Raw genomic sequence first — 8,740 nt, forward strand, 5'->3', positions numbered from 1 at the left:
TGGAGTTTAAAAAAAAAATTCTAATTTCTAAACAAGCATCTATATTCTCTGTAAAGCTTTGGGCATTTGGCTGCCTTTGATACCTTGAGGCCAGGGATTGCTATAATCTGTTCTGAGGATAAACCACAGACATAAACCATCTCCTAGATTAAATTTGTACCAAAGTTATCTGGGTCTGAAAAACTGAGATGGCTCGTGAACTTCGGCCTATCGCCAGAGCCTACTGTGGCCAAATGGGAGGTTGTAGTTACAAATTAAACAGACTGAGTTATGCCACTCTAGCAAATAGATCCTCTTTATATGTCTAATATAAGGGGTACATAGTGATTTGTTTCACAAACTGTACTTCAGATAGCTGTTTCAGGTATTGATCTAAGGTTGTAGATGCATCGCCCACAGGTAGTGCTACTGGGGTCTCATGTGCTGCTCAAGCCTTTTACAGCGAACATTTTCTGTTGCCTGAAGATGCTTAGTAAATTGAGGTACACAGAGTTAGAACTACTGCAACTTTTAAGGTACATCAAAGTGTGATTCTGCTGATGTCCCTTGCTGTAATCAGTATTTTCAACTTTGAACCGATCTCTTTCTTTCTGGAAAGGTTGGAGTTCGATGCGAATTTTGAACCGATCTCTTTCTCTCTCTCTGGAAAGGTTGGAGTTTGATGCGAATTTGAACGGATAATGGAATTAACACAAGTACAAATTGCGAGGCTTCAAGGTGGTTTAGCTACATTTTATGCAACCTGAGATAGTTTTGCTAGCCAACTTGATTTTCTTTCAGGTTATGATTTTAAATATGGATCTAACCCATTCACTGTGTTGGGCCAGGATGGGTTCATGGAAGATTATTTCAGAATAATAAGGTCGTTCAAGCTTGGTCTGGCCATGCATGGTGCAAACTCGCCATGATGTATTTGGGTGTGGGTTGGGTTCGGTCTAGGTTTGGGTCTAACATCAGAAATAAGGGGGGATAAAAAATTGCTTTGGTCCTTTTATATCTATAAGGAAAATTAGTAATAATATGATGAGCAAGCTGAGCAAGCCAGAGAATTGGGAAATTGTATTGGGACTGAATCATGGATTGGCTCGTCCTTTTCATGGCTTAGTTGAATCAATAGTGTAAAGGTGTTGGAAAAAGAGGTGAGTCCAGATAATTATAGGTTGTGCATCCATTGATTCAGAGCCCTAGTTTGTCAACTTCTTTTAAGAATATACAATCCAAAGATGGCTAATACGCGCACTATAAAATGCTTTTTCCATGTCAACTTTGAAGAATATGAGCTCTTGCTGTTCTCTCTTATTAACTGTACAGAGTGAATAATTTGGAATAAGCTGATCTTGTTCTTATATATTCCTTCCCATCCTTGGCCCCTGGCCCCTTTTGACCAATATATGGAATGTATCTTTAATTTTGCTGGTGAGGGCCATAGATATTATTGTTCTCTAGTCATTAATGATGCCTGAAGTCTTTCATGTCATGACACCCCGCCCCCCACAAAAAAATGAAACGCCTAAAAGCTTTTTTTTTTTTTTGGTATAGCGGCGGCCCACACCCTGCGGGTGTGAATGCGGCCACAAAATCAAAAAACAAGCTGCCCAGGAACTCCGACACCGACCCGTGGGCCGTCCAAATGAAACCATCAGAATACTGAGCCGCGTAAGAGGCAACCCAATTAGCAGCCCTATTTGTCTTCCTGTAGACGTGCGTGGCCTGATGGGATGCACACTCTCCTAGCAAGCTATGGATGTTATGGAGCAACGGCCTGTCCTCAGCCACGTTTCTCCAACTCCGAACTCATTCAATCACTGTGGTCGATTCTCTTTCGAGAAGGATGCTGTCTGTGCCTAGCACTCGCCTTGCATAGACGACATCCTTCCATGCAGCTCTGAGCTCTACACCCACGATAGACGTGTCGAAAACCTGTCGTCCACCTGTTGCCACTAGTCTAGCATCGTGGTTTCTAATAACAAAACCTACACCTCCGCGGGTCCCACCTTCATCAACACTGCTGTCAAAATTCATCTTGAGATAGCCAGAGGGTGGGGATACCCAGGAGACAAGCACAGTCCAAGACGCTATAATGCAGAATGAGTGCTCCAGGTTTCTTTAGCTATTTCGGCAGGCAAAGCAGCATTGACGCAAAGAAACTCTGCCACGTGCAGGAGAGCTCTATCTCCCACCACCTTTGAGTAGGAGCCACCATCATCAAAGATCCGAGCGTTCATATCCAACTAGCTAAAAGCTTCTTAAAAGCTTCGGATTATCTCTGACTTGTTTTATGACAAGTTCACATTTGCAAATTATATGAAAACAATGCATAGGCTATTTGATAGTAAAAGGAGCATTAGGGATCCATATTAGCAACTCCAATAATAAAGAGTACCTTTTCCTTTGCACTGACCCTTTAATGAAAGCTTTCAGCTCCTTTTGTTACCAAAAAAGAAAAAAAAAGAGTCCCCTTTATATCTTTTAGTAAGATATGCTTAACTTAGCTCATTCATGCTGCCCCCACACTTCAAAAGAGCATCGAGCAAGATAAGAGTTGACTGACTTCAACCATGAGCAACTCATTGCATGTTTCCCACAGACAGGCATAAACAATGAGGCATCACCTCTTGGTGGTACCACCATGTCTGCTAATAGTTATTGGAAAGGAAAAGATCCATGGGTGCCACTTCGAAAGGTCTGTACGTAGTTGAGAAGGGCTGTCTCCAACTCAGACAAACATATGTTGGTGGAAAAAGGGCAACATGTGATCGCCTTACGGTCTCGTGGCATCAGCCTCATCTCTTTGTGGTCAGAAGGCCTTTCAAAAGCTACGGGGGAAATGGTTGCAGAAGCCACAGGGCCCTTGGCATTCCTTATGGCTGTAAACGTAAATGTTTTGGTACACTTTTACCTCCACCCATACCCACCTGTCCTCGGGATGTGATGTTCTTTGGCAAGCATTGGGATGTCCCTTTGCTTGGGGTACAAATAAGCTAGCAGAAAGGGATCCTGGAATGTGTCATTGGTGATGCTCTGAGAAATGTAAATTTCAGTGTTTTACTTGGAAAAATAAAAGATAAAAACAGATTTTCATCAATTTCATGGAAAAAGAACTTTGATTGGTACCATTTCTGTTCTTTCAATCTTGGCATGATGGTCTGTAAATAATTGAAGTTGTGGGTTATATAGCTCCAGTGCTAAGTGAAAACTTTCTTCGGCTGCAGGTCTAGGTGTGATTTTTGGCAATTTATAGAATCTATATCAAGAGCTTGATGAAGGACTATTAAATACTCAAAGGACATGTTATTTTGGAGTCACCTATTTTATTTCTGAAGGAAATATGGTGGGATATTTTGGAGTCATGCTCAAAGGATGAATTTCAAAGTTTGTGGTGTACTTCACTGATCCGACAATGAACAAGTTGGCTTTCCTGTGGACCTATCCTATCCCAGATCTTTATATGCACACTTAGCAGATAACAAAAAAAAAAAGGTTGAATCTTAAGAAGAAAGCCATATTTTATTTTAATACATGTTGAAGTTAAGGTAGTGTGGACTGGATTTTTGGGTTGTGTTTTGTCAGTTGTTGCTCTTATGATCATTGGATGAACATGACTTCTAAGAATATGAAGTTTTAGGTGGCTTAGATGGCTGTAGTGTGTGAGAAAGATGCGTAATTCTGGTGCAAATTCCTCTTGATTGAAGGGGGAAGAGACAAGAGAGGCATGTGGAAATGTAAATTTAGGGCACCAAGTTTCTAGTATAATTTTTATGATAGAATTCGAACAGCACTTTATTAAAGGAAGAAAGTGTGAATTCCAACGCAAATTTGCTAACGTTAGATAAAAACGTCACTAGCTTATTTACCGCACCAAAATTTGCCGACGCATCTTGTCGATGATGAGAAACACAGCTTTGCTGACATTTTTGGCTAAGCGTTGTTATATCATGATATTTAAAAACATCGTCGGAAACTAAAAACAAGAATAAGTGTCATCAGATTTTATATATTTTCCTAAATTCCAAGCCCGACCCAACCACTTTCCTCTCTCACTACTACTACTACTGAGCTCCTTCTCTGCCAGCCTCCTCCTTCTTCACCACTTCCGCATATTCCCACCCCCTACAAAGTGGAGGTTGTCAACGGCTCCATGAAGGAATTTTGGATCACAAACAATTACTTGAAGCATGGTGAGAAATAAGTTTGATTATGAGATGAGAAAATTATGAAAATGCAATCATCTTTATCTCCTTGTTAGCCTAATTAAGGTGTCTATTATAGAGAACAATAATGGATCGATCATTCGGCTCTTTAGACGGAATTAGATTGCCTTCCTTTCCCTACAAAAGGCTGGATTTATTACATGGGATGCCATCCAATTACTAAAGAGCAAGAGCGCAATTAGTCCAAGGGATTATATAGAAAATGCCAAAGAAGTATTAAATACCTTACTACAGATAAACTTATCTTTTCTGGCGCTTTTTAGAGCTTTTATTGACGTTTATAAGCGTCGGTAATTTCGGCGCAGACATTTTCAAAAGCATTGCAAAAGCGTTAGCAAATAAAGAGGGTCTGAATTATTTACATCATAATCTATTTATTTACATTAAAACTGCAATTTTACCGCGATCGATTTCTTTCTAACTTTGTAAGTGGAATATCAAAGTTTTAAAGAGAATCACCTTAGGACAACCAACAAGTCCAAAATTGAACCACCTCGCATCATTTCAACGTGATGCCAACCGACAATCCCACCCCAGCTTTGGTCACCACCGGAACACCTTCGCATGGCTCTCAAGGATCCTCCTCTCTTTGCTTTTGGCCACCACCTGAAAGGGAAAAGACCACCCAAGTGTCAACCAAATTCATCTGAGATTAGCTCTTTTTTAAACTACCACCTAGCTTGTATGGAAGGAAATAAACTGGACAAAAACAGTCACTTTCTCCAAGCCTGAATATGAAATGCACACAAACACAGTCCTCTTGCAGCCTGCCTTATTAATTAGGATCGATAGAGTGCGGCTGTGAAAGCAAGATATATGGTTCTCTATAATAATTAAGTATTATGCTAAGCATTCAGAACTTGGTCAGAGTCCTCCTGGTCGGCAATTTTTTTTTCTTTCAACACTCTGATACTTTTGTGATGCTTTATAAAGCATCGCTAATAAAACTAACAACGCTTAGAAGCAGTAGAAACATATGTTTCACATTAAAACAGTATTCCTTAGCATGATACATTCTAGCTAGATTTGCTTCCACGCTCACTGTATACCCAACACAAGATTACAAATGTTTATGATTTTTGAGCACAGATATATAATGTTGCATTCAAACTCACCGACTACTAACATGAACATGATCTTTAAATGGAAGAAGCTGTGGCACTGGAGCAGTATTCTCTATTTATGAACCATGTCTCATGCTGTCTTCACTATTAGAATAGTTCTTAATCAACTTATCATCTCAAAAGCCATGTCCACGCCATGTCACCAACGTGGAACTACATGAATTGGAGCCCATGCATGCATGGGGGCGAGAGAGAGAGAGGATGTGACCTTTTGCTTCGGGGAATGGATGTATCGGATGTGATGTATCTTTCCTGTTGCCATGCATGCGGCCTTCATGTGCTGCTGCTGATGTGCATGGCGGCCATTGGGCGATGAGGGTCGACCACGTGTCACATCCCCGTGCTCTCTCGGCCAGCTTTGGACAGGGGCGTATCGCATTCACATGGGAGGCCAGGAATCATCGTACCGCTTCTCCCCCCGCAAATGGCTTTGTTTGGGTCTCAAACGTAGGCAGAGGCCGAAAGTTTCAGTTGGTGTGATGGATGTGATGTGAAATGGGTGAAGCTATAAAGGTCAGGCCTTGAAGCAGCAATTTACTTGGGTCCACATTGCAGTAGGTTTCTCAGCATCCATTCTTTGAACGTTTTACTAAAAAACAAGGAAAATAAAATTGCATCAATTTTTTTTGAATGTTAATGTATTAATTAGTTAGTGGTAATTATAGAATTCAACAATTCACAATATCTTCTAGGGAAACAAAGAACCCTCGGACGATGAAAGTATTTTATCAATTTCATTTTAGAGAGAGAGAGACTTGCTTAAGTATTGCTAGTGGCAATGAGATGGATAGCAGGATCACATTGCAATCACATATAACTTTACGGATCTTATTGAATTTTTTTTTAAAAAAAAAGAGCAAGCTAAGAATCATGAGGCAAAAGTTGAAGGTCAGAAAGTAAGTTTTCTATTTTTTAAGAACCGTCGGATGATGAAAGTATTTTATCAATTTCATTTGAGAGAGAGAGAGAGAGAGAAAGCATTTTATAGTGAATTCTTGGAAAAACTTGCTTAAATATTGCTAGTGGCAAGGAGATGGATAGCAGGATCATCTTTATAACTTTATGGTTCTTATTGATTTTTTTTTTTAAAAAAAAAGAGCAAGCTAAGTATCTTGAGGCAAAAGTTGAGGGGTCAGGAAGTAATTTTCCTATTTTTTTAGGAGTTATAATGGGAGGAGCAGGGATTTTGTACATGGGTTATGTGCTTGTCATTGGGGCCTACCATGCCACCAGCAGCTAGCTGAGAGTGTGGAAGGCGCCGCGTGTAAAACCGCAACACGGTTTGGCCTTTTACTACCATAAGGAAAAAACACATCTGATCTCATTGGATATTGGCTTCTCTACGGAGATTGGGATCCATGCTTGATTCATGAATGTTGGATTCATGCGAGTTGATGTTGTCAAGGTCAGTGGCTTTACGTGTTATGCCATCTTTTTCCAAACTTGGTCCTGTATACTCTTGGATAAGATTCAAAACATATAAAGGTAGGTGGAGACTTTATAATATCCATAAAAAATTACAAATATAAGGATTTTAAAATAAGGGCTTATTTAAAAGTCCTACTGCCCAGGTGCTTTACATGCTACAATCTAGGTTTCTTCGACAAACAACTAGATTGCAGATAGGGGTGGCAATCAGATTGCGTATAGGTCAGATATGGATTGAGTTGGATGCGGGTCGAATCAAAAATTTATCAATCTAAACCCGATCTGTTTATTAAAATCATTAAAATTTTAAATCTGAATCCGACCTGTTTATTAAACAGCTAATCCGATTCGATCCATATAATTTATTTCTTAAACAAGTCAGGTCAGGTTAGACGGATTTTTAATAGATTAAATAAATTTAAACAGGTTAAATAGGTTAAGCAGGTCAGGTTAAACGGACTAAATGGATCAAAAATAGGTTAAACAGGTAAAAGGTTTAAATCTGAATCCAACCCATTTAATAAACATGTTTATACGGGCTAACCCATTTACGATCCGAATCCATTTATGTCAAACCCAAACCTGGTTAAAGACGTTCGTGAATCGGATTGATGGGTCGGATCATAAATTGCCGCCTTGAATTACAAATGGCCATCATCAAAGGCTGGTCCCAAGCTGTCTCCGTCTTCTCCACATGGACCACAATGATTCTTCTCCTCCTCCATACGGTCCAAAGAGCATACACAATGGATCTTTACAGCTTTGTCTCACAAAATGGACATGCAGGGCAAACCTACCACCTTCTTTTAAACACCAACCAACTAATTGAAGAGTTTAATCTTCTTTGTTTTAGTGCCGCCTTGTATTGTAGTATGGGCAAAGCAGGCCACCATTACTGATAAATGGCACAAGAGTAGGTCTCGCATGTCTGTTGTTAACTTCCACAAATTAAGGCTTATCTGCCACCCTTGTAGGCCTTGCATTAGCTAGCAGCTGAAAGAGGGTGTTAAGTTCCTGGATTCCTCTTCATTCTTATTGATGCAAATGAGAGGGCTCTTTTGAAGGATGATCTTTAGCCCGGAGATGGCCTCCAAACCAAGCAACCAGGCCTTGGTTGCTAGGATATTGGAATCTGTTGCCTCGCAAAAGATTTCTAGACTTCTGATGTTGCCGATGTACGCATTGCTTTGTATGCTTGTAATTGATCCAATCACCCCTGCCTGCAGTAAAAGATTTGTTAGAACATGATCTGTAGCCAAAATAAATGAACTTGTAGAGAGGGGGTCACCTTGATGAATCCCTCTTCTGCAATGAATGCAACTCCCTGCATCTAATTTACTGAAACTCAAAACAGTTGTAGATAATAACAATATGATGAGCCTCAGGAGAGAGCATATAAAATTCAAATCTAGTCTATGAAAGGCCTTTTCAGAATCCAACTTACTTGCATCCCTCCTCCTTACAGTGCGAAATTTTTTGGACATGAAGTTTTTTTTTTTTCTCTTAATAATACTATTCTCATCTTTCTTCAGACTTTGAACGTATGGATACATCCTATAGCACCAAGGTTTCATGAAAGCTCCCCATTTCGTACACTGTATAGAAAGAAGGGGAGAAGTAAATTGTTATTTTGAGGAAAAGGTTCTGAAAGTACATGAAAAGATAAGTGGCATGAAGTTCTTTACACCAAGTTAGTGCATGGAATTCAAAGTTGGTTTGCTGACCATCAAATTTTGGTTTTGGTTTTAGTTTTAAAGAGATCATTGAGAAAATTTCCTAGTAAATTGCTTCAATTGTCAAATTACAACGATATGCATCCCACTGAGCCTTTTCTTCCTTGAGCTTTTGGTGGGTCTTCCTAGATTCATACTGCTCCTTCTCTTTGATTGACTACTCTTCTTTTACAGCTTGCTTTTTTCTGTATGGTTACTTCTCATTGACTTCCAACTTTAACTAACTGCTCATATCAACTATTAG

This window comes from Phoenix dactylifera, chromosome 2 (assembly GCF_051530095.1).
Source record: "Phoenix dactylifera cultivar Ajwa chromosome 2, Ajwa_hap1_PhDact_Kaust_v1.1, whole genome shotgun sequence".
Classification (NCBI taxonomy): Eukaryota; Viridiplantae; Streptophyta; class Magnoliopsida; order Arecales; family Arecaceae; genus Phoenix; species Phoenix dactylifera.